The sequence below is a fragment of the Rousettus aegyptiacus genome, unplaced genomic scaffold (assembly GCF_014176215.1).
Source record: "Rousettus aegyptiacus isolate mRouAeg1 unplaced genomic scaffold, mRouAeg1.p scaffold_m13_p_18, whole genome shotgun sequence".
Taxonomy (NCBI): Eukaryota; Metazoa; Chordata; class Mammalia; order Chiroptera; family Pteropodidae; genus Rousettus; species Rousettus aegyptiacus.
The window spans coordinates 6,931,404-6,958,750 of NW_023416293.1; the positions used below are offsets into that span (position 1 = coordinate 6,931,404).

Here is a 27,347-nt window from a genome sequence, read left to right on the forward strand (position 1 = left end):
AAAATCAGTCTGTCATTTTGCTAAGGAATAGTCAAGTTCCTAAGGACGTGTAACAGCTGAAGGGTCTACAGAGGTCTCCTTGCTCATCAAATCTTTCTAGTTCCTTCAATTGGTTCTCCAATTGGGGCCGCTTCTGGATTCCCTCTTGTTCTCCAGTTTGCTGATACACCTGTTAAACTCTGAATGCCAGGTGAGGACTAATGAATGCAGAGTATGGTGAGAGTTGTTAATGCTCGTGTCCTAGGTCTAGTCTAACCGTGTGTGTGTGTGTGTGTGTGTGTGTGTGAGAGAGAGAGAGAGAGAGAGAGAGGAGAGAGAGACAGAGACAGAGACAAAACAGAGACAGACAGACAGACAGACAGCAGTGGCAGATGAGGAATGCTACAATAAAACAGCAGAGAAGATCAGAATGTGGTTAATGGAGTGTTTTTTAAAGTGTTCGGGAGCTTAATGAGGTAGAAGATTATCTTGACTTCTGTGTCGTAATTTCGAGGATCATAAGTTTGGGACTGGAAAAGGCAGACAAACTCCATAAAGTCCGAAGCACATCAGACCATATGGGCGGTGAAGGGTGGGGGTCGGGTTAGTCATGGAGGGTCCAGGCTGTCTGCTGAATGAACTTGTTTCCACTGGTCCTAGTTGTCTAGTTCCTTCCCTACCTCAGGACCTCTGGGAGTTTCTTCAAGCTCTGTGCCTGGGACTTAGGATTATTTCCTCTTTCTCATCGTATGGGTGCAAGGAGCAGACAGGAAGATTCCAGAAGCACCGCTCTGCTTAACAGAGTGAATGTCAGTTTCACAGCCTGCTTAATGGAGTAAAACATGAGCACCTTCCTACGGAGTGAAAACTGGGTGTCACGGAGTAAAGACAGGTGGGCAGGTAGAAGGTGGTCCTGGACGAATTCCAGAACAAGGCGAGGCTGGTGTGGCAGCTGCCTCCGCATCTGTAGTAGGTAGACCACGTCCGATGAATGGGGTCGGAGGAACGCAACCCGTGGGCCGCGTCAGCGATGTGAGGGCAGGGCGGGGGGGGGCGGGAGGTGGGGCTCCCTGGGGCCGCTCGGCACTGCCCTCGCCTTGGCCAGGCTGTGGCTCTCGTTAGCTGTCGCCTGCCTGCCCCTGAACACTTCTACTCTGTTTCTATTTCAGCCAAACTAAGTCCAAAAGTCACACACATTTAAATGTGCAAAATGAAAGACTACTTGATACTGTACTTTCGTATGGTTAAAAATCCAAAATGAGCTTGCTCAAAATGAAGTGTTAGATATTGGTTGTTTTTGGTGATGGCAGTTTAAGAAATAAACCTATCGTTTATAGTGCATCCTGTTTATATTGTATAGTTACCGGTTGTTCATAGCACCTAACAAACTTATAAAAGCACTCTATCTACTTTAATATTTAATTAATATGTAGTACTTAAATATAATAATATAATATGTATTTGATATGCTTTAATATCATGGTATACTCATTTTAAACATATACATTGAATATATGATGAATATATTATACTTTTTAGGATATTCTCAAAGCAGAATAAACCACTCTTGAGTGCCTCAGTGAAAGGTATCCAGTCGGCAGTAGCTGTACCACTGTTTTCATCCCCACGTAGGAGAGATTTTCTAATGTGTCCACATGTGCAGTCGCCGGCTTTGGGACGCCGTGTGATGCTTGGTGCATGAGCCGCTGCTGGCGGGGAAGCACATGCAATACAGTTGCGTTTTCCGCCCACTTGCAGGAATACATTCCTTTTCGAACCTGACTTTAAAATGCTACTCAGCAGCTATTTGTAGCTATGCACATCTGTTAGTTAAGTAAACGCAGAACATGCTGTCACTTCCTTTAACCGAATTGAAAATTAAGGGGTTAGATAGTAAATTATGAAAACATGGACCATAGTGCTTAACACTTAAGTATAGTTTGAAAATGCTAGTTCCTGCTTAGTAACCTGCGAAGACAAAACAAAAAGAAAGATACAGGGGAACAGTCTGTCGAAGGTGATATTCGACGTGACTATGTCAGATGCCACCTCCTGAATCTTTAACAGAGGCTTGCAAGATAATTATTTTAGCTTTACATTTCTTCGATAAGGATTTAAAATTTTCTATTCAAGTCTTTATTTACAGAGATATAGAGCTTTTAACAAACATTTAAGAAACATTTGCATTTTATGCGTAGCTAGAATCTGGCTCAAGAAACTGCCAAATGGCTAGTATCTTCCTCCGAATCTTCCTTATGTCACCACGATTTGCAGCCTTGCCGCTTCTTCGAGAAGACGTGCATGATATGCATTTCATCAGGGCCCAGTTGCCCTTCGCAGCTCCTGAGATAGCATCTCAGCTTCCTGATTTACTCATGTTCCAGTGCGCTTTTTGTCAGGGTGGTTGATGTTTGCTTCCACTTTCCCTGAACTGGACCTGACCCTCTCAGCCTTTCCCTTCGGCCCCTTCTCTTGTCGCATCTCTTCAGAGCGACCTCTATCAGTCTTAACAGACTCCGTGTCCCTGTCTTAGCATGTGGCCTTGCCTTCTACAGCCCAGACACTAGACTCGCTCACCCCTAGGTCTTGTCCTTTCTGGCTTGCTGCTGACTAGAAACCATCTAACTCTGGCTTCTGGGTGGCCTTGTGTGAAGCAAAAACATAGTGGCAACATAAATTAGAACATCAGCCACTGCTTCCAGCCCAGAATGCACCTCAATAGCAATTAGAATTAGCTACCAATTAGTCTGCGTTTATTCAAATGACTTACTGTAAAGGTGTCTTTATTACAGTCATGGTTTGCCAGTCTGTCAGGTTCACTCACTGACTTCCAATCATTTTCCACTTGGCAGCAGCTCCGAGTCCTTCCTGGGCAATCAGTGATGCTTCCAGTTTGTAACTGGAAGGCAGCAAACAGCAGCCTCACTTGGCTTCCACTTTCTCCTGAGCACTTACTGGTCTCATTCTACCCTTGCCATTAGTTCCAGGAGATTTGTCGGAATCTTACTGTTTCCTCCAGTGTTTTTTTTAGACAGCATCATTATAGCTAGGAAAGCAATGTTCTTTTGCTGGAAAAAAAAAGGAGACAGCCCACAGTTGTTTAATTGGGAGAGGGTTGTGTCCATTAGCTTTTTCATAAATTCATGTTCATTTTTGGGACCATCTGAGAATGAGGTTGAGGGTACTGCCTTTTAAATAAGATTGCTTTGGCTGGGGCCTTCCAACCTGAAATAACTTTGCATCGTGGGTTCCTGGACCATGCAGGTAAATTTAAACTATAAACCCAGGAGAGCACGCACCTGGTGTTGTGCCAAATCCAACATGTTTCCTTGTCATCGGTCTTTATAGGTGACTGGTTTTTCCTGTTTACTCTTTCACAGAAGATGTGGCACTTTGAGGGTCCTTGACCCATCTTCCTCCCTGGTGAGGCCTAAGGTCTCTTTTTCCGGTAACTGGGATCAGCAAATGCTGAGCTCAGCCATATGTTAAATGCTGGTTTGCCACTCAGATTTAAGAGTCCCTCTGTTTACCCTTGGACACTTTCCTTATTTTTTTGCAAAGCTAACTATGCATTTAAATGAGGGGTATTTGTTATATTCTTTTTTTTTTTTTTTTTTAGCATTTTGAATAAATAGTAAGATCTTTCAAGGTATCTCTTACCTACCATAATCCATATTTTCTTTTATATGATACAATGTGATATATTCATTTTTTAAAGAAATCCAAATGCCATGAAATATCAAGGAAACTGGCACTTCAGAATTTCCTTGCTATAACAGGTGGAAAGCACCATTATTTGCTTCTGGAAGTGAGAAATGCCTCAAGCATACAGGGCCCATCGGCTTGGGGTTGTGAAGCTGAAAGCTGTGTGGTTTCTCATCCTCTAAACAATCCTCTGCCCTCATTCTTTGTATGAGAGCCCCTCACTTTCCACAGAGCATATGAATTTTCTGCCATAAAAGGGCAGAACAAACACACCTGTGCCATATTTCCTATTTCATTATATGTAAAATCACAGTGATGAAAATGGCTCTTTTTGCAGATTACTATTTAAAAACGTGTGGACAATCTTGTAGCCACTCCGCCCCCAGAACAATGATGAACGGTGACGAATAGCCCCATCTGCCCCCTTCATGGAGGTCTGTGTGTATCCAGGGATTCAGACCAGGCAGTGACTCAGAGGCAAAGGTAATTTAAGAAGAAATAGGACCTCTCATCAGCTGGTAGGTTGTACAAAGGAGGGTGGAGAAGTCAGGATTAACTTGCATGGCTGCTTCCTCCTTTTCTAAGGGGCCTCTGGCTTCTGTCAACATAACACTGAGACTGGCATAGTAGATGCTCAATAAATATTTGAATAATTAATAAATATATTCTTTTTCTAACAAAATTCATCCAAAATAAAAATTACCTTTAATGTTCTTTTAACCAATTTTCACTAATATAAAAATTGGAAAAGATTATATTGTATACATTTTCCCACATTGCAGACCTTACTTAGAGATAATTCTGTGTCTCTCCTGTAACCTTTTAATAACCTGCAATTTGTGTAACCGCTAATGAGATGTTAAGCTTTGTAAGTATAATTTACTCAAATAAGTGTTTTTATGAAGCATGCAAATTTGAACAATGGAGTTCTTGTGTTTCTACCAAACAAGGAACCAGAATAAAACAAAGCCAACCTTTGTCCTTAGGATCTGAAAATAACATAAGGTAACTATATTTAAAACCTTTGGAAGGACATGATATGCAACTGAGATTAGTTAAAACACATTTCATTTTTAGGAAAGGCAAAAAACTTAAGAAAAAATGCAATCCAAGAGCTTTAGAAATCTACTTTGATGTGCTTTTCTCCATAAAAAATTCATGTTTTTTTCCCCTGCAAGGTTGAATAGTTGGGGTTTGCTTTAACAACTTGAAAACCAATCCATCAAATAAATGTGTTTTTTTTTTCAGTTATAAAAAATGGATCCTTAAAATATCTTTACATCAAAGAAAAGCAATGTGGCCCAAAGAAAATTATATCTAAAGGAAGATGAAAAGTAATGCCGCCATAAAAGATATAATCCTGGGGTCCTGTCAGACGAACAGAGATTATCCGGATGCTATTTATAGAGGGACCCAAGGAAAGGGACGGCCAGAATGGGGTGTAGATGAGGGGCCAAAAGACAAGGGGAGTGACTTTAGCTTGAACAGGAAAAATTTCTAGCCAGTAATCACAAACATTCATTTTCTCCAAAAACATTTCAAATAATGAAGAAAATAATATTTATTAAAACCTGAAAAATTTTGAACTTTATTGAAAAAATTTCAAATACAGTAATTTAGGGAAAATGTCATATTTTTTCAGGTTAGTGAACATTTATCTCATGTTATTCCTTTTCTCCTCTGTTGGTAGGCAGAGGGTAAATAGCAGTGTGACATTTATATCAATTGATTATTTTCTTAATACCTTTGCTGAATGGCTTTTCAAAAGAGACTTTTATAGCGAGAGGTATTTCCGCATTTAAATCTCAGTTGTCTGTGTGGTAAGTTGAAGAGCTTGTATCAGAGGCTACTTCTCCAGCCCTATTTTAAACTATAATTTCCGTCATAGAAATTTAGCATTTAAAGGAACTTTGAAGATGATGTATTTCAAAGCTTTCATTTTATTGACCAAGATATGGCTCTCTTGTGCATTTCCCCACGTCACACTAAACCCCCAGGCCCCCTAGCCCATGAGTTCTGTGTACCTTTTACTGTAAGTTCTTACATTCCTTTAATGATTTACTTCTGATTGAAAATGAAAGGTATATCTGTACCTCAGAGTCTCCTTTTCATTGATGTAATAGCCCAAAGTTTTTAGGCACACGTGTTTTTGTGTCCACGCCCTTTTCTTTGTTTACCAGGAAGGTATGTGACACAGATGTCGCAGTGCACAATTCTGCTCCATTCTTGCTGCATTATGGCCACTGTGATTCATTAACTTCATACTGAGAACTGGTCTCTCCACTTGAGGGCTTTTAACATGGTTTCTGTTGAGTTGAATTAATGGAATGCAACGCTTCTAAATGTAACTTGTCTGTCTCAAAAGATTCAGTTCGGGCATCATCCTTTACAGAAACACAACATATGACGCCTACTACCAGAATATAATAAAATATCTGACAGGAAAATATAGGTTAAAGGATGATGGCTTATGTTGAAAATAATGATTTACTTTACAGAAGAATCCCATAAGGATTTCTTTATGGAATGCCTCTAGTTTAAATGTCTGAAAGTCAGTTGAGGCTCAATAGTTCAAGAACATAACTTAAAGCAAAATGTATTTGAATTTGATGACACATGAAAAACACCTCAACTTTTCTAAATAACTCTAACAACAGTTCCAAACAGTAGTTATTTTGGGTAATATCAGCAATCACATACCCAATGTATTTGTTATTATTTTACTGTTACTTTCTGCCAAGGCCCATGTTTTTTCGGTAGGATGAATGATACTATCTGTAGATTGGGAACGGATTTAAATTGCTAAATTACAATGCTTAGAAATACCCTAGAGGGTCAATCATGCCTGAGAAAAGAGGGTCAAACAGCTATTATGAAACAGTGGTAATTAAGGAATATTCCACTGAGGTCTGTTTTAAGTCAAGCCATGCTGCAGAGGGACCATGTGGCTTTATTTTTAGGTTACAGTTTATTAATTCAGGCTGCAGCCTCTGTTCGTGGCCTACAGATGTTTTATTGGTTCTAGATAATAAGAAATTATATGTCTGTCATCCTGAGGAGAAGAAACCAATTACTCAGCCGAGGAGTCTTTCTTCAGGGTCAAGCCCTATTGCTAGGTGGACCACGTGCAAGGTTACTTGACAAATAGTGAGCTTCACATTGTCCATACATAATTTCCCCCGGGCCAATGAGTGATGGATTAGTCAGGATTATGGAGGCCATACTTGGAATGGGGCTGTGAGGATGACTCCCTGGGTAGTTAATCCAGGGAATCAACTAGCTAACAGCTTGATCTCTGAGGGGTTGTGACAGGAGATCAAGAGATGCCAGTGGTGCACAAAATAAACCAAGGGACTGGCCAAAACAAAACAAAACAAAACAGAAACCCCACAGGGTTGGGGAAGGCAGCACAGTGTGCATCTTTAGAGGTGTTCAGAACTCATGAAGACAGGACACGGAGGCAAGTCCAGCTTCATGTGCATGTGGCATGTCCCACAGTTACACGGGGCCCAGAGCCTGGTTCAACACTCTGTTGTCACTGTCTTAAAATCCTTAATGGTTTTTAAATAAAGTGCCTTCAATGTTCTCAGTGAACTGAGGGCAGCACTAAGTCTCGCCCAATGACATGGTGAGGTGGAGGAGTCTCAGGGGAGAAGCACAGAGGTGTCCCCCAGGTGAGAGATCCAGAACAAGGGACGTCAGCGTTCCCTGGGCAGTTGCGATTGACCCAGTTAGGAGACCCGGTGAGTGAATAGAATTAGCCGAGTTACATTGCCTTTGACTCACCGGTGCTTGAGAAAATGTCACTTGACTTTCAGTGTTTCAGATTCCTTATCAGTACAAAGATTTTTCATACTAGCTTCCCTCTAATAACTAACAGTCTTAACATGATAGCATCTGTCAAATGCTCTGAGCTCCTAAGAGATAGGCTCTTTATCGAGCAGCACAGAAGTTTGTTCCGATCAACAGAAATAAGTGAATCTGGGGTCTGCTGCAGTCACCAAGGAGGATGTGGTTTGAAGTTTAGGAGTTTAAATGTTGTAGTTAGCGGTTCTTTGGGGAGATATCTTATATGTAATGGCCACTTCCCTGTCCCAAAAGCTCAAGTAAATTATCCAGTTATAGTTCCTTGTAAAGTTAAATAGGGGGTCAGACCTAAGACAGTAAGTCCCTCAGGTATCGTAGAGGGGACCTGCTTAATTTAGAGGGTTCGTAAAAATGATAGTCTGTGAGCTCTTGGGGACATTGCAAACAATTTAGGTCATCCTCTTAAGTTTCAGCTGACAAAGTTGAAAGAGAAAAGGATAATGAATGACTCAGCTCTCACACTGAAAGGCATGGAGCCGAGTTAGTGACCAGATCTATTAGCTTCTGGTTCAGGGTTTTCCCCTTATACCACGTGTGTCTTCTAGGCAGTCGGGTCTGTTATCAAGGTTCTGTTTGGTTCCATATTTACAGGTGTTCCAAGGTGATTATTATGGAGTGTTTATTAGTGAGAGTAATAATAAGAAGGACCACTCAAATAGGGCCTACAATGGGCACAATTAACTTGAACTTCATCTAATTCTTTCAACAACCATAAGAGGTAGATCTTATCATCTTCATGGACGTGGGGACTCAGTATCACATGGCTCTTAATTAGATGGAATTTAGGACTTTACCAGCCTTCTGGAAGGTTTTAGCAGCTGCTCACCTCTGAGCAGCCTCCATGTACTTGGCAGGAGCTCTCCCAGTCTGCCCTTCCTGGCCAAGCAAGATCTGGAGCGCGGACTACAAGGATATTTACCTTACGGCATTTAGTCTTTCGTTATTTGCATTAACTCATGATATTTAATTTTATTATTTTTTCCAGTTGATACACAGAGGACTCAGGGTGCTCTTCCTGGTCCAGTCACTCAGCTGGAGCACAAACTCCCTTTAACAAAGGGAACACGTGAGAGAAATGGGAGTGAATAAGGACTATGACGTGTCACTTTATGGAAATAGAATGGTGACGTGTGTACATTTGTCAGCCTTCAGGGAGGCATTGTCAAGCAAAGTGTTTTGATTATAAGAAAGGGCAATATTTGAAATCAGTTTAAGCAGAGCTGACTAGAAATTGAAGGAGACGCAGGGAAGTCAGATTTTTCTGGGCTGTGTTTGTCCAAGACGCTTAGAGTTAGGCTATAAGTCAGAACATGCATTTACCCCTCTGCTGGGTGCAGAGAGGAGGGGGCACAGTTAAGAGTATAATAGGTACCAGTCTGGGGAAGGGGTCGCAGGTGTGGTGTGCCCTCCTCCTGCAACTCTTTGTCACCCTGTCCAGAGGCAGAGGACGTGGCCCCTGGAAATGAACTCAAGGCCCTCTGTCAACGCTGTCATTCATATTAACCAGTCAGGCCACTAGACTTCATTTACCTAAACTCGTGTTGTATTTCCCCTAACATTCTTGGTTGGCCAAGGTTGCTATGAGTACAGTCAAGTGTAAAGAGGCCATGCAGGTTTCTGTTCAACAAGGCAAATGTGAGTTTCTCATCACTCCCCTGGGGCCACTTATCATGAGGCATTGGCTGTGGGAGCTTTGAAACTTTTCCATTCACCGCCCTGCATATCTTTTATTGTTTTGCCTTTTAAAATCAACGTGCTATTTTAGAAAAGAAAGAGGACAGGCTCAAGAAGCGTAACAAGGGCATCTGCTTTGCAGAAGTTTTGCATTAGTCCCTGTCTCTGCACACTGAGTTTTAAGTTATCACCTGAAGTAGGAAAATATGCAAATGTAAGACATGTGTATTGGTCATGCTTTTATCTTGAGACTCTCCTGCATATCTAAAGGATGGATGTTGGTGTGCAGATTTGATTCTGGTTTCCCCACGACACTGTGCTTGTGGATTCTAGAATGTGGCACGTCTCACAGGCGTGACGATTCTGTAATGTGGTTGTGTGGTACCTGGCACCCGGCACTGTGCCCCCAGCACCAGACCATCAAATAAATTTCATTGTGAATAATGACTGCACTTTACAGGTACTGAGTTTTCATCGTGATTTAGAGATATCAGAAGAGTAGAAAAGTCTGTTCTGATCCTGTAGGTACCCTTTGTTTGTGCCCTAAAAGTACTTCGTACTTGCTTCTGAATTGCTTGGCTTGTCTCAAGGTACTGCATTTGCATGTTCAAATGCCTGTTTTCTTCATTAGACTCTAAGCTCTTGAACAATAGGGCCCATGTTCGTCTTGTTCATTATTGGGCCCTCAGAACAAATTTGTGCATGACTCTCAGCGGGCCCCTGATCAGCCCTTGTTTAATTGAGCTGATACCTTTAATTTAATATGTTTTTCTGGGCTTAGTATGCCAGACACTGTGAAAGGCGCCTTGAACCCAGTTTCCCGTGTGTTGTCCTCACAGTAACCATTCAAGGTGGTTATTTTGATGTTTATATTCCAGATAAGGAATCTGAAACTCAGACGGGGTACGCGGCATGTTTAGGCTGTCCCGCTGAGCCATGTAATTTGGAACTGGATCGTGGTGACTGCAAAGTCCACACCTTATCTCCCACATCATACCGCTTTGTAATCAGAAGGGAGAATGATATGGAAAACACTCCAGATGCTGACGGAAAGTAGCAAAACGTAAAAGATGGGTTTGTAGGCACGTCGGCAAAGGGATGTTGGTAAAGAGGTGTATCCCCTTCAAATTTCTCACAGAGAAGTTCTTTTGATTAAGTACAAATTGCTCCTTAGACAAATAAACTAGATAAAGCATATTTGTTCAATGTTCCTGCCATTTTGAATGGCAGAAATTAAAAGTAATTATAGCTAAGGATGGCATAACCATTACTATTGGATTTAATTGACATTATTGACCAGTTTCTAATTCTGAGAATGGTAGTGGATGAGGTGGTACAATTTGTCTCTTATTTTCACAAGCTTACAGTATAACCTTGTGAGAATAAGAGGATAATCAAATTACTACATAACAAATGTATTCAATGTATATAACATATGTACAATAGAGAGAGGCTATCGAAAGAGTAAGATTATATCTGGTTGGCGATAGAAATATGTTATGGAAGGGGTAGCATTGGGATGGCTCTTGGAAAGTCGGTGGGATCCAGTGGTTTCATCTGAAGATGAACAAAGACATGGTCTCTGCCTTTAAGAATTGCTGAGACTTTGGCAGAAATGAGTACTGAGTGAGGAGATACAGATCAGAGAACAGTAGGCTAGAGAAAGAATGAAGAAATAAATGGTCTGCGGCCATGCTACCCTGAACAAACCAGATCCCGTCTGATCTTGGAAGCTAAGCAGGGTCAGGCCTGGTTAATACTTGGATGGGAGACCAACTAGGAAGACCAGGTGCTGTAGACGTAAAAAATAAATAAATAAATAAATAAGGGATTGTAAGCTGACAAGGTCTTGCAATCTGTGAGGTCAACCAAGGCTCACCTCACCTAAAAAAAAAAAAAAAAGAAAAATAATTGTGTGATGTAATACTGAAATGATAGTGTGGGACTTTGTGTCTTTCTAGGGAAGCAGTAGAGATTTCCAACACAGGTAGACGGCCGACCAGCAGTTGAGGGTTTTAGACAGTGTCGATCTACTCCTTAAAAGTCCATTCTAAAAAAAAGACGTAAAAGGGGTTTCGGAAGCTCGATTAATGTAAGCTCCAGTTCAGTGACTCAGTTTCCGTGGCCGCGAGAGGGTTTGAGTGTGGAATCCACAAGGCGCGGGAAGGGGAAACAGCCTTCCGGACAGCGGGGCGCACTGCTGCCCTGCGCATCCGAGCTGGCAGGGAAGAGTCAGGCAGCATTTGGGTCGGATTATGTTGAAATCACGTCAGAGGCTGAATAATTAAAACCACTTTAAAGGGAAGTTTGTTTTTCTCTCTCGCAATGCACATATGACTCTGGCGTAGAAACATTTTTCCAGTTAAATTTTGGTTCATTTCCCATTTAAGATTTGTCATGGTAAATGATCTTTTCTCAAACGGCAATATCTCGAATGTAAAATATAGAGGGTGCTGTCTAAACACTAGGTAATCAGTCCCTCTGTGGGTTCAACTAGCTGTTTCTTAGATAAGGATTGTAAAACGATGAAGTAGCACACATGATCAAATACTAGGAATGTGTCCATGGTGAAGATGACCAGAGATGCTTTGGGTAATAGAGGAGAATGGGATGGATGTTAAAGATGTCAATTAGCTATAATATGGCAACACCTTAAAATTTATTTTTATTTTTTATTTCAAGTATATAATACTTGGTTAGACATTTATATAGTTTATAAAACAATGCCCCTGATTACTCTGTCTGCCCTCTGGCTCTACACGTATCCATCACCTTACTGCTGACTGCATCCCCATCCCCACGATCCTCCATCAACTGCTGATTTGTACTTCTTTAACCCATCACTGCTTTCTCCCAGCCTCACCACCTCACCACTCTCCTCTGACCATCACCCGATTGTCCTCTATATTTGTGGGTCTATTTTTGATTCATTTGTTCTATCTGTTCCCTAGATTCCACATATTAGTGAAATTATATGCTATTTATCTTCCTCTGACTTATTTTGCTTAGTACTGTCACCTCTAGGCCCATCCATGTCATTTTTTATGGCCAAGTAATATTCCATTGTATATCTGAACCATAACCTCTTTATCCATTCATCTGTTGGTGGGTGTTTAGGTTGCTTCCATATCTTGGCTATTGTAAATTGTGCTGCTGTGGACATAGGGGTGCATAGATCTTTGTGAATTATTGTTTTGGTTTTCTTTGAGTAAATACACAGAAGTACAATTGCTGGCTCAAAAGGTAGGTCCATTATGAATTTTTTGAGGACCCTCCAGACTGTTTCCCATAGAAGCTGCACCAGTCTGTAATCCTAACAATCGTGTACGCGGGCTCCCTCCTCTCCACATCCTCGCCAGCACTTATTCTTTAATGTATTAATGACATCCATTCTGACAGGTGTGAAGGGATCTCTCATTGTGGTTTTAATTTGGATTTCTCTGATGATAGTGACCTTGAGCATCTTTTCATATATCTGTTGGCCGTCTGTATTTTCTCTTTGGAAAAATCTCTGTTCAGATCTTCTGTAATGGCAACAGCTTTTTTAAACAACCATAAGCTTCTCCATTAATCTTCTGTGTCTATAGCTCCATAAGCTGGCTACAAAAATACAAACAGTATAGAAATATATTTTTATTAAAAAAGATCAAGTTGTTGTTATTTTTAACAGCTTTATTGAGAACCAATTTGCATACTTTTTTAAAAAAGTAAAGTATGTTTCTTGTTTTTGAAAATCTGACAAACTAGAGAGAAGGTGAGGTTAAACTGTCCTTTCAGAGATGAGTGATAAAACTAAGGGTTAAACTCTGTCCGGAGACCACAGGTATAGAACTAAAAAGGGGCAAAAGCTATATAAATAGAGAGATGACAAAACGAAACAAGTAAATTGAACACCAGACATGTCATATTCATTTAGATGAAAATGTTTGATTGAATAATGAGATAATTCCTCCACATCTTCATTTTTTTTTTTTCCAGTGAAAAAGAGAAAGACTGTGTGACTATCAGTAATTTGTAGAAACTCATGTTGGAGGTCTCTCAAAAGTCATCCAAATTTAACCCCCTTGTATCATTACCAACTATGGAATTGAGGCACAGAGAAGTTACTCAATTTGCTCAAGTTCAGAATAGCCAGTTCGAGGGACAGCCAAGACTATAATTCTGTCTTCTGTCCCAGTAATATTATATGACATGACTCTGCCTCATATTCCGATACTTTTGAGGGTTAACTGATTATAATACATGCATTTGTTCTGAGCTTGTATCAGTTTATTTTCTGTCTTTTTAAACTATTTGTCATTGATAGCTAATATCTAAAGATTTAAGTAAAAATTTTAAAAGGTGGCCTTTCTTAATTCCAGATCACTCTTGTGAGCATTTTTATCTTTGTAATGGAAAAGTGAAGTCATATATCTACCTTCTTCTTTAAACGTGTCAGAATCCACAAATGGAAATGTGACTATGAAATTGGAAAATTCATTGTTAATCAAATTGAGAATTTCAGAATATGCCCATTAGCCACTAGGTGTCACCATAAGCCACTTTAATTAAAAGCAAGTTTGATAATTTTGTAGGAAAAGTCAATAGCAAAAGTTTTGCTGAAATGCAGCTCTGCGATTCTGGACCTAAGCCCTAGGTGGATACATTAATTAGGAATAGATTTAATGTAACTTTCTTTGCAGTCCATTAACTAAGAGTAACTGCAGCACTGAAGATTTTAGTGACCAAACTGTGTTTTTATCGATGTTTAATAATGGCAACATGCATCTCATCTTGGGATTCTATTGGTTTCTTGCCAATTCACAGAGAGGGAAGGTTAGGGGAGATTAAGATCTGCCCTGATTGGTTGTTTTCTGGGGGGAAGTGCCAAAAAGGAGGAATGTCGTCTCCGATGGTTCTGCAGGCCTGTACCGAAGGTCACATTACTTGGTCTGGCTGGCTGGGAGCTAGCTGGGTCCCCCGCCCTCTTGCACACCAGTGTGCAACGCTATACTTCACCTCTGTGTGAAAGTCTGCTTTTTTCAAGTGAAACATCCATTTGCTCCATGAACCTGCAGGTGTTAAGGCGTTTTCAGAATGGGTCTGTCACATCCATCATTGACTTCTTTGCTTTTTGAGTCACTTGTTTCAGAAAAGAAAACAAAGATAGAAAAAGGCATTTCAGTTCTCTTCATCTCTACCATACTCTTGGGTTGATGGTTGTCATTTTATTGATTTCCCCATATCGGAACCGCTTGTAGACTCCCCTGCATAATATGATAGAGTTCATTTCCCATTTTTAAAATGGAACTTAAAAATGTTCCAGCCGCCCTCGTAGTGAGGGCATGGACACAAGACATAGCACCCGCCAGTCAGACGTGCCTGCATGACAGTGAATCAGAATTTAGTCACAGGGGACAGGGGGGACTGCAGAGCCCTTCCGGTGGGAGTGGTGACGGAGTGGCAGTGCCGTGGCATCTGGGGACAGCTTATGACGCCTGGTGTTTGGAGTACAGGTGCCGTAACCAGCAGTGCGTGTGCCGGGGTACGGGGTGGCGATGGCTGATCTGTGGGACAGCTTTGCGGCAAGGTTTGGGATGGAGCTTCCAGCCTCTAGGCCTCCTAGAGATTGTGAGAGCTGCCCGGGAGCCTTCTGATACGTGCGTTTCTCTTATGCTCAGTGAGGTTTTTGTTTTGTCTTATTTTTTTGTACAGCAAAGAATTCTGACTTAAATACTTTCAGTTTCCAAAGCAGGAAAACATGGAAGCCTCCACTGTGATAAAGGAAGGCCCCGTGTACATCAAAAGCCTCCTAGAGCATACTGGTTAAGAGTACTGGGGTCTGGCAGACCTGAGTTCCAATCCCATCCTTGGCAATTATTTGCTAGATGATCTCAGGCATGAGTTGCTTAAACTTCTGTAAAATGGATTTTTAATTGTACAAGTAATACACAAAACTGTTCTACTTGCAAAACGTGAACAGTTATAGATAACTTCTTAACACCCATAGCCTGACCTTACCCTGAGGCAAACATTATCACCCTTTTCCTCACCTGTAAAATGGGTGTGACAAAAACTGTCCGACAGGCTGCAGTGAGGTTTCCTCACTCAGACAAGAGTCACAACGCTGCTGGCCTTGGGACGCCTTCTCTGACACTCAGACTAGGACATTCCTGTACCGTCTGCTCCCATGACACTCTACTTCATCATAGTAGTTTCATAGCTATAGTTTATTTCTTTACTTACAGTAGAATATTATTTACCCAGCACATTCAGGATTTGGTCTAAGATTGATAATAACATCCAGAGTTTGGAAAACGTAATCCCACAGAAAATAGAGCAAGAAGAAATAAGATGTCTTGGCAAGCAAGGACATCTTCCATGCCAGACACATATGTGTGTATTTTATATTTGTATAGAAATATATGTATTTCCATTCTCATTGTCATCAACAGTTGGGTGATTATGAGTTTCAGCCCCTTTACTCAAGTATTCAAGAAACCGAAATTTCTTACCTCTTCTGACTTGATTTTAAAACTTGTGATTGTTTTGGGATTTTCCACAGAACTGTGGTATCACGGTAGGGGGTATGAAAAGATAAACTGAGGCATATTAAAATTTTCAAGAATTTATTTCAGCAACATTGATTTGAATTGGGCAGCATCCCACCTAGTAGATAGAAGGGAGTTCCAATGAGCTATGAAACAGGATGGACTTTTATAGGCAGAAGGGGACAGACGCAAGGAAGTCACACCAAGAAAAAGTGGGCGGATTACTGCAGAGTCACTTTCCTTTAGTAGGTGGCAGGGGTCTGTCTGCCAGGCAGTTATCTCACTATAGCTGATCAGGTGATTCCTGCTTGACCAACATAAGATTCCATTTCTAAGAGGGCTGAGTCTGTAATTAAGTCTCAGTTTGGTGACAAGAGGCATGGAATAAGCTACTCCACTTTGGGCCTATTGTCTTGTTTTTAGCAGGAGAGACCACCTGGTCCTAGGTGGTCAAGCCACCTTGATGGCCTGGTCATCCCTGGACCTGTCTAGTCTCAGTCGTTGGTCCAGAGAAGTAGCTGCTAAATTCTCGTCATCCCTGGTGGCAAGGCACTTCCAGTCCAGCTCTCCCTATGTCCACGGCCAAGGGAGACGGGCATTGTGAGTCTGTCTGAGCTCAGCCGCCTGTGACCCAGGTGCCATGCTGGGTGTGGGCCGTCTCTGCCACAGGTGCCGCTTTTTCAGGCTGTACCCATCACATTCCCTCAACACCTGGATTCCCAAGAACCATCTGGAGATTTGGGAATGTCCTTCCCCGGCCACCAAGCCCTTGGTAGATGGGGCACTTTGTGCTCTTCATCCTCCCAGAAATGCTCTTCCATAAATGCACGAAGCTCCCCCGCCCTTCCCCCAGGTTCTGGTGTCCTCATGAACTTCTGATCCAAACCTCTCTACCCTTCATTTCCTATGCCTTTAATCCCATAATTTGAATTTTAGCATTCATTGCCAATTAATTTCATTTTTTTCTTATCTTTCTTTCTTTTTTTTTTCTGCTACCGTTTTTTTCCTCCTTTCCTTTGTTTCTATTATTATTCCTATTAAGTATCTCCTTCCATTAGAATGTTGGCCCAGTGAGGTTAGGACCTTCTCAGCGTCATTCTTTATTATGTCTCCAATACTTACTAATTCATGCCCAGTAGACTTTTTGAACAGAAGAATAAACAGAAGATAAATCATAACCTTGTCATTATAGTTCCCTTCAAACATGATTATTATTTTTCTGTTTTAGAAGAATTAACAGAGGTTTTTCTATTTAATTTTCATTTCTTCTAATTAACTTTTCCTAAATGCATCACTTTACAGTATATTAATTTCAGCTTTTAATCTAATGTTCGCTTCATTGAGTAACTTCATCGTTCACTGAATAACTGCTGTCCTTTGTGGTTGTCACTTCATTCTTTTTGTGATGTAAATATTTAATACATTTATTTTCCTTTTTAAAAAGCAATGAAGTTGTGATGTAATATATAGTATTCTCTTTTTTGTTGTCTAAATAGTCCTGTATTTTATTCTACAACTAGTCCTTGATTTTGTTGTTTTTACTTAAGAAATTTTTAAACATATTATAATCACCAACTATTTTTTTGTTTAAATATATGTTTTTAACATCAAGTCTTTATTGAATTTTGATTTATGAAATTTCTATTTTGTGGAACTTATTGAGGATATTTTTTGTGATCAACTTTTCTAATGTTTTTGTTGGTCCTCAAAAAAGTGCATTCCTTGTCTTTAGAAGGACTGCATACATGGTAAGAAAGATGATATCTTTATTCATCAAAATTCTTTTGAAGTGCACTGTATGTGTTTGGGAGAAATTCATGGTGAGGCTGTAGCAGTTGGGAGTGTGATTTTGAAGAAATAGAGTCAATGGCAAACACCTTTGTGCTGACGAACCCACCTCCACCCCACCTTGTTCTATCTTTGGGGTCGAAATGGCCTCAGAGGCTGATCCCGTAATGTGGGTTGGGCAGCTAGCCCCACTTTCTTCTCGATTAAATTTACCTGTGGAGGCCACTCATTTTGGAATGCTAACTTTTCTTCACATAGCTTTACTGTGTTCTGAGAGCTGTAGTTTCTGAACACATATGACCCTGTATGGGTAGGGAATTTGACTCTCATGGTAGAAATTTTTGGGAGGTCACAGTTTCTTTCTGACATTTCAGATAGTTTTCTCAAAACACCTATTTTCTGTATTAGTCTATGTGTGGAATTTATTCAATTGGCCTATCTTCACAGGTATCTCAGCAGTAAGTTTAATAGGGCTCCTAGTAATGAAATTTTAGTAATAGATGCTTTACACATTGTAAAAACTCTAACAGAAAAGGTTTTCTGAGACTTAACAACTTTAGTTCTCTGATGTATTTATTTCTAATGGGTGTCATTTTCTTATACTGTCATACAATAGCACTAAAATAGAGACATGATTTCTATATTAATTCTTACAAATAAGATAGAAATAAAGACAGAATTGTATTACATTATTATAATTCATAACACAACCATTTACATTACATCTATACATGCAAATGAAAATATCAGGCATTGACCCCCTCATGGTTTCGAGTCCTTTCTCGTTTGTAGATTTTACAGTTGTGCTGGGAGGGCAGGGGCTACATGCTGCAAAATGACAAAACAAGTTTAAGAAAAACAGGCTAGCATTCTGATGTATTGTGGAGAGCCTTGGCCTTTGTCTGGGGAACTTAGTTCAGGGTCTTGTCCCGTTTCTGTTTACAATCATTATGGCACCGAGCAAGTCATTGAACTTTGAAAGGAACGCTTACCTCTTTGAACTCCTATTTTCTACAGGTAATAGGAAGAAGAGGAAGATTACATTTTATTAATATAGCAAGTCCTACTGTAAGTGATCTTAACGCAGCTTTTCATTGACTCTTCGAAATAATTTTTTTATGGTAAATATTTTTATCTGCTTTTTTCAAATAATACACACAATTAAGTTGCCCAAATTTACAGTGTTTAGGAGGTAGGATGATTGGGATTTGGACCCTCAACTTGGTGCTCAGTCCAGGACAAAGCACTGTGTATATAAGCTCTTTGTTCAGTCTAAAACACTATGTATAACTCATCCGTACTACGGATGATGTTTTAACCAGTTCAACTTTGCACGTATACACGAGTCTGACACATTTTCTCCATCAAGACTGTAAGCAGCTAAAGTGGCAAAGAGCAGCGTTATTCGTTAGCTTGAGAAACACAATGAAAGCCGAGATCCCAGGCGTTTATTAAAACAGTATTGCTCAGCCTTGAGAGCTTTTTAAAATCCCATTAGGGTTGAAAATAATGGCAACTTGTCATGGTATCAACTTTCTTTGGAAACGTTTTTATTAGTTGAATGCGTTGGGTTGAGAACAGATGGCTCATTTTCATAGCCTAACTTTACAGCCTTGAGGAACTGGTGGTCTATGCCTGTCTCAATATCGTGAGGTAATCAGAATGTTTCAAAATTACCAAAGGAGAAACACATGCCAAAGTGATAAAAACAAAAAGAAAAAACAGTAATAACAACAAAAACCCCAAAAAAGAAGTATGTCGTAATCAAGCACGTCACACATCTCTGTCTCGGTGAGGGTGATGACTCTTCTGTGTGGACTTAGATGTCACTGAAAAGCATAGGCCATGATTAAAAATAGTCGCTGTGGTCAGACATGTGGCACCACAAAGAGGAAGAAATCTAATCTTGTTCCGCATGTATTTTTTCGAAAGATCCTAGTGCCCATTTGTTTACAGCAACAAGCTTGGCTACTAGCAACTTACGAAGGAATCAGTCATCTGATATCAATGCGAAATGTTAGTTATTTCAAGGCAAGTGAATATATAATCTTGAAAGACTTAGTTTTTAGATGATTCATTCATCAAATAATCAAATCTTATGTAAAAGTTCATTATCTGCATAGCGATTTAATATGTTATACATATTTCATCATATTATCTTGAGGAAGAAAGGGTAATAATTTTTATTATCCCTATGTCATAAAGGAGAGAATAAGGTCAGAGTGGTTAAGAGACTTGTCTCAGGTCACGTAGCTATTATTCAGTGGAGCCTAGCCTCGATTTAGTCATGTAATCACCAAGACTATAGTCTTGGAATAAAGTTAAAAACTATCAAGGAACATTATCCAGGTCCATTTTTTTTTTTTAACATACAGCCCGCATATTATTGAAATGAAAGTTATGTCAAGAACTTGTTGTCAGCAGATGATTTAGTATTTTGTAAAATCCTACAATTGTAAAGCTAGGTATATCCTAGGAATCCAATCTGGCTATCTCAATTTTATTTTGTGTTGTAATGATAATTTTTTTTTCTGTTAATTTATCAAAACCAAATTTTAACTGTTTATATTTATCCAAAAAATACTAAAACATAGTTTGTAACAAGTTTGGTCATATGATACTAAATCCCTGTTTTTAATTACTAGAAAATCACAGCATCATATATTGGGATAGTCACTATAATATCTTAAGAGAGAATATAACCTAAAGAAGTTCATCTAAAATTTGCTGCCTTATAGGGTTTATATTTCACTCTTCCCAGTTTGTGTTTAGTCTGCTTAATATACATCCTCTAGGAAAACAGTAATAACAGAATAGAATTTGTTAGAAGATGTTTGAAAGCTTGAGACTAAAATTTTTCTGTAGCTTTGACATGCAAATTAGATATCTTTCTATCATTCGTCCATCCATCCACCCATCCACCCATTTATATGTGTTAAATTTATTGTTAAACACTTCATAATTTGTTTTATAATAATCCCACATAACTTTCCTATTTTGAAATATTCTGAATATCGAAATACAATTTTGTGTGGAAATAAAACATTCGTTATGTAAATGCAATGTTACCAGTAACAGTTGTGTTTTATACTTGGGAGAATAGAGAAGCCTAAGACATCATTTTATGTAGTACAGACTATAACAATGTAAAGTTCAGAGATGATATACTAGTAAGAAACTGGAATACTTTTGTTAAAGGAGGACTTGAAGTGGGCTTTGAAAGCTAGATTTGGCTTTGCAGAAGAGAGGTATGGGATTTTAAAAATGGGAACAGAAAAAACAAATAACATGAGACTCCTAGAAGTAGAGAGTAGAATAATGGTTTCCAGGGGCTAGGGGTTGGGAAAATATAGAGATGTTGGTCAAAGAGTTCAAAGTTTCAGTTATGCAGAATGAATAACGTCCAGAGAGCTCATGGACAATACAATGACTGCCGTTAATAATACTGCATTGCATTACTGGAAAAGGACGGCTGAGCCGATGAGCATATTTTATAGTAACTATACGTGAAGTCATGAGTTACAGTGACTTCAGAGAAGGTGTGAGGATGGAAGTTTCAGTGTAGTGTGGGTTGACAAGTGAATAGGAAGTGAGTCAAGAGAATGCGGGGTGGAAGGAAAAATGAAAGGCAAGTTAGAGAGGAACTCAGGATAGTATTTTTTTTTTTCCAAAGAGGGGAGAGATGTGACCATTTCTATTTCCATATGGACACTTTCTGTTGGTGGCTGCTCTGTAGAGTGAGGACAGGGAAATTTACGGGGTGCTGGTATGCAGAAGAGTCATTGGATGGACAATAGAGGCTCCACCAATTATTACTCAACAGAATATTCATATAGTGTTATTGGCACATTCTGTGCCACCTTGAGAAGCTTTGTAGGTCACAGACTTGCTACCGACGTGTAATTCTGTACATGGCAAACTGCCATCTCTAACTCGTTTAATGGAAACAGAGGACAGGCCGGCAGCACTGTGTTACTGAAGTATTACTGCGGCACTGTATTGCTGACATATGGCTGTGGCATTGTTTTCCTGATGTATTACTGAAATATTCCTAAGTTACAGTCATATGCGCCAGTTTTCATCAGGTAGATAGCATGGGGCAGTTTATAAAACTCTCAGATCTCATGTCCTATCTACTTGTGGATTTTTGATTTTGTGTCTTTATTCCTTGGGTCTCCACGGATAAACCACTTCATCTTTTTGTGCTCGGGCTTCATAATCTACAAATAGGAAGGGTAAATTTGGCAACACTGGCTGCGACGGGCTGGCACGATGCTGTGGGGTTCCGTTTCCCTCCCGCAGAGTGGATGAGAGAGTACTTGGCCAGACAGAAAGCCAGTTATCATTTTCCTCATCTCATGATTTCCTATATGAGTGGAATCGACATTTAATAGGTCCTTTGTTCACTGAGTGATGTTCTTTCTATAGGGTCAGAAGCTCTCATAGAGTTTTGCAAATATTCTCCAGATTTAGCCTAGGGTATTATTTCGTCAACGATATTCCTTTTATGTTACAACTAAAAGCATGGATTTAGCTTTCGAGGCATTTGAGTAAAATTTTTTTTACCATAAGTTTTCCTGGAATACATTTGAACTGCTGTAATTAGATTTTTTTCTGTTATAATTATGTTATAAAGACTGGAATATGGTTTTATTTTAGTAACTGGGAAAGTAAAGTAATCCAGGCCAAGGAGATTCATGTTTGAAAGAGAAGCTAGTGCAAAGGCAACACTGTTCTCTCTAGAAACTTGATGAGAAAATACCCGGGGAGAGAAACAGAACCACAGGTGATAGAAGAAGACTCAGAACCACCAGAAGCAGGAAGACTGTGGAAGAAAGAACCTGAACTGTGACCACAGGAGGAGTCACGAAATCTCCCTTCGCATGGTTTCCAAGGAACTTGTCTTAGAGGAAATGAATTGTGTGGGGTCTTTCAATGTCTATTTATAGTCAGAAGAGAAATCTTCCCTGTTGCTCGTGACTCATGCGGAAAAGAGGGAAAATCAAGGAAAAGATGAGAAAGACCTTTGGAAGGGAGAATGGCTTTCACCTGGTATTTTTGTTTGTTTTAATACAAAGTGTCTGGCATGAGGTGGCGTGGCTGTCACAGAGGATGATGGGTGGGGTAGGGATGTAAAGGCTAAAAATGAAGTCGTCATTTTAAAGAAGAGCCTTAAGAATTTCGGGGACATGTTTCGAGACTCCAAGTTAACACCTTCCTAATCTTTTCACATCATAGTGCAAAACTTAAAGATAAAATTTGTCCATGTCACTGTGGTGAATGCTTGGCGACATCCCTCGTCAACCGTGATAAGCCAGCTCTGGAACTTGACCATACTCGAAGGTCAAGATGTTATTCACTTGAAATTTTGCAACAATAATAAACAAATTACCATGCTGTCTAGAGTAATGTTTATAACAGAGACTCCAGAGGCAATGATGGAGCATCTTCAATTAATAGGTCAGCTGGACATCCCCTACCTCCCAAAGTCATCCAGGGACCTAGGCTAGAAGGGTAACTGTGTCCTCCTCTGGGCCATTGTCATCATGTGCATACTTAAAACCGAGTGGGTACCTGTCTAGGTTCCAGCTGGCAAAAAGTGGAGCAAAGCGTGGAGGAAGGCCACCCAGTACCTTATACCCTGGGCATCAGTGGGACCAGCATTTCTTCTCAAGTTCATTTTAGAGAACTGAGCATGGCCACACCTGACTGGCCAGGATGAGGAGAGAACAGATTCTGCTGTTCTCTCCACCACGATTATCATTTTCCTTTCCATTTTAATGAGAAGCAGCTACAGTTTATAAACACTCATATATATTTTTTTTATTTTTACCCTACAAAGGCCAGGTTATTAATTAAACAACTAGAATTTCTCGGATATTGTCAAAGTAAAATTTATAAGCAGTTGTTATTGAAAACTCTGTGCTACATGTTTAGGAGATTAAAATAAATTAACAGATTTTTTCCTTCTGAAAACTCCCATAGAAGATAGAAACTCAGAAAAAAAAAAAACCCAGCTTAAGTTAACACTAGAAGGTGTACAAAGTGAGTTCCAAAGAGTTAACCCTCTGGGGAAGGATAGAGACAGAAAGTAACACAGTAATTCAGAAGAGGGTACGTGAACTTGGATCATCTGAGAAGGCTTTATTGGGAAGGATGATATGAGCTGGATTTTGAAGGAATGGTAAGATCTGGATGGCAAATAGAAGTTATTCTATGTAAGAGAAAAACGTTGCTTCGAAATGCCCAACACAATATTCTGGGACTAACATGGAATTTGGCTCATTAATAATGTTTATTATAGAAATACAAGCACATGGGTAAGGAATTATGAGGTTTATTGATGGGATATTTAGTTATCTTTTGGACTGGACTGGAATGTTCAAGTATTTAGATGACTAGCAGATGGGCCATTTGGGATGTGTTATAAATTCAAATGGCTTTTTATAAGGAAAAGATTGTGTAAACTGATTCAGACGGTCACTTCTTTTGGCAATATTTACTTCAAATAGTGGCAGGGACATAAGTTCATTATATATATTATCTATATCTATGTATATATGTATGTATGTATGTATGTATGTATGTATGTATGTATGTATGTATGTATCTATCTATCTATCTATCTATCTATCGAAAGGCCTCTTGAACATTTTGTCCACAGGAAAGAGCCTGTAATGACATTATCTGTAATGGATTGCTTGTGTCTCCCATACTTTGAACAGCTTGAAGCAGAAATGACTGGTTGTCATATAAATATATAGGTATAGATACATATATTACATTTGAGAAGTTGACAAACTTTACCATGAAGCCCTGACCAACAAGTTAAAAGGATGCTCCAAGTGCCTGGAACTGTGTGTCACAAAGCTCGTCACATGTCCCCTTTCTGGAGTTTCCCATGATCCTTCTCAGCAGCAGTTTGAACGCTCTTTCTAGATACACATCGCTGCTTCTCATTGATTTCCAAGTCCTGATCTCTTGCCTGTTTTCCAAATGAATGCCCTGAATTATTATCAATGGAGGTGGCCCCATCTCCCTGTCCATGACGACCCTCTGGTCAGCTCCTGTCTCTGCGAACTCCCTTACCTTAGAACAGGATCTGTTCTATTTCTTTTTAGCCTCACTCTAAAATAAGGAGTTTTCCTGCTATTCCTTTTCTTTCTTACTTTTTTTTTTACTCCTTTTTCTTTTCTTGGGAAGTCAAATAAGCCTTCTCCATTTGATGATTCACTTGGCACTGCAAGATTTTTTGTCAAAAGAGTAACCTTAGCATCTAGCCTTTTAAAAAGAGAATTCTGGTCTTTATTTTTACAGTTGATTATTATTAAGTGAACATCCTCTGCAAAGCAGCAATTTCATAATGGTGGAAATGTCTAGGGCGTGAGTCAGCAAATAACCAGGTTGTCATTCTAAGCCAGGAAGTCTGAAAAATTCATTTAACAGATAATACCCATTGTAACTCAGAGAATATTTTATGTTTTAAAAATATTTAAAACAATAATGCAGGATTCCAAGCAAGATAAAGTAGTTTCTCCGAATGATTAAGTGATAGAAAATGGATATCCCTTAGAGGTTTTTTGATGATGACAGAGAAAATCTATTATTTCTTTGAGTGAAACCATCATCTAAACTAACGATATTTATCATAATGTGGCAAAAGAACAATTGAATTTAAAGTAGAAAGTAATTCTGCCATTAGCTGAGTTGATTGTCTTTCCTTGCTGAAGCTTGGCTTATTGTCTATAAAATGGGAATAGTTACAGCTCTTCTGTCTTGTAGCTCTAGCTGGAATTGACAAAACGATATGTTAGTCATGAATACCGTGAGTGATCCTCATCTCCCCACCTTAGACTGACTTATGCACACACCACCTTCTAGATGAAACTGTAGTCATATTGACGGCAGAATACGTGCTCGGCTGATCACAGCACCTTGTCAAAATGCAGGGCCCTATTTGCAGGATAGCCCTAAAATATATTTGTTGTAAGTAATGAATGAACATTCCCTGTAAATTGTTTTGCCTTATTTCATTGTAATTGATTCTATTATATAATGTGCTAATATATAATGTGATACAATTCTGTTTTTGGAAGTAGATGGATTTTAAATCTTAAACAGATAAATGATGTAGTTGCATCAGGGGTCTCAGATAACTTTAGCAGTAATTTTTGAGGTGGAATAGCACTTCATATTGGACCCACTTGGAGCAAAGGGGCCAGAATTTTGGACCCTGCACTGATCACTCATTGACTACAGTCTTCTCCCAAAGAGGGACATAAACCTGGCAAGGTAGCTTCTGAGGCTTGGCTGCTACATTTGTCCATGTTCAAGTTCCCGGAGATACCCACTGGATTGTCTGGTCGAAAATATCCTCCCTTAATCCTCATCTGTAAGAGCAGCCCTATTTTCTCTTCAAGATCAAGGTCAATTACATCTGTCAGAATGATGACTCCTTTCTTTGCCTGCTGGTCTCTTGGTGGAGCCTAAAGTAAGCAATAGGTGCCTGCAATTTAAAGTTCCTTGTAACTCTGATTTTGTGCCTTGATGGAAGTATTTACCTTCTGAGAACAAGGTCACTGGGAGTGCTAGCAAATAGGGCCACCCCTATACTGACCCTTTGGTTTTCAGATCCACATATTCCGTATATTGGGGACACTGTATCATATAGTGGTCATTGATTAAAACTATATTCTTTATTCTGGAGGATGATGTATAATCCTTGAAGGGTATTATCTCAAAACGGTGCCTCAGCAGTGCCATAAAAAGACCGTTGCGTCACTCCAGCAGGTCGGCAGCTTCTGAGTAGTAGGGCATGTGATACAGCCCATGGATGCTGTGGCCATGTGTCCACTGCTATACTACCTTTGTTGTGAAGCAGGTCTCTTAGTCTGATGTGATTTCATATGGGATCCTGTATTGGCAGATCAAAAACTGTCTGACTAAGGCCTTACTAGCAGGAAAGGCAAACCAACCTCAGATATGTGTTGATTTAAGTCAAGATGAATCACTGCCTCTTTCAGGGTGGAAGGAATCCAATGTAATGAACTTGCCATCAAATGGTTGGCTGGACCATTTGAGATAGGGCATCAAATCATCTGCTCAGCATTGCCCTCTTTTTCTTGATGGTTGGACTTTGGCAAGGGTAGGTGATAGATCAGCCTTCTATGAGTGGATGTTCATTCTGTTGGCCCAATGCATATCCATCCCTGCCACCATGGCTATCCTGCTCATGAACCCATCACAGGCTGGCTGATGAGAGAGGCTAACGAGTCAGCTGGCACAGTCATTCTGTCTGCTTGGTCATTTACATCTTTTGTGTCTTTTGTGTGGTAAATGGTCTCTGCTGGGCATTACCATGCGATACAAAGACCTTCAAACCTTTGAGTCCTCTTAGAGGTCTACCCACATGCATCTTCCATAGACCTTCTTATTTTCATCTAGGTCCCAATCTACAAACCAAGCTAGTTTCCACTGTCTGCGAGTTAACATCTATCCTAGTCTCAAGTCACTTTTCTTTCCATAGGAAGTAGATGATGAGGTGCATTGTTGCCCCACACTCCGCCCACGGGAGGGCTTTTCCTCCGTGCTGTCTTTTAGGTCCATCCCTTAGCAGGACTGTAATGAGTATCAGTATGTTTTCAGCTTTCACCTACCTGCCATGTGCATAGAAACTTAGTTTTTTTTCCGCCTCCATCATTAGTCACAAGGGAGCCCTAAGCTGCCACAGGGCACAAGTAAGCTCATGTTGGATCCTGGATTGTTCATTTCCATCTCTCAGTGCACTGAGGTCTATGGCCTGGT

The 27,347-nt window shown here is 39.9% G+C and overlaps 1 long non-coding RNA gene and 1 pseudogene across 1 annotated transcript in view; both read left to right on the forward strand.

Annotated features, from left to right (window-relative positions):
- The first annotated feature begins 17 nt into the window (after positions 1–17).
- The window catches only part of LOC107498963, a 120,392-nt gene continuing 93,062 nt past the window's right edge, over positions 18–27,347 (forward strand). The window contains exon 1 of the long non-coding RNA XR_001594166.2: positions 18–190. This is a non-coding gene — a long non-coding RNA (uncharacterized LOC107498963). The remainder of the gene's footprint in view (positions 191–27,347) is intronic.
- LOC118613517 lies at positions 10,908–11,026 on the forward strand (annotated as a pseudogene).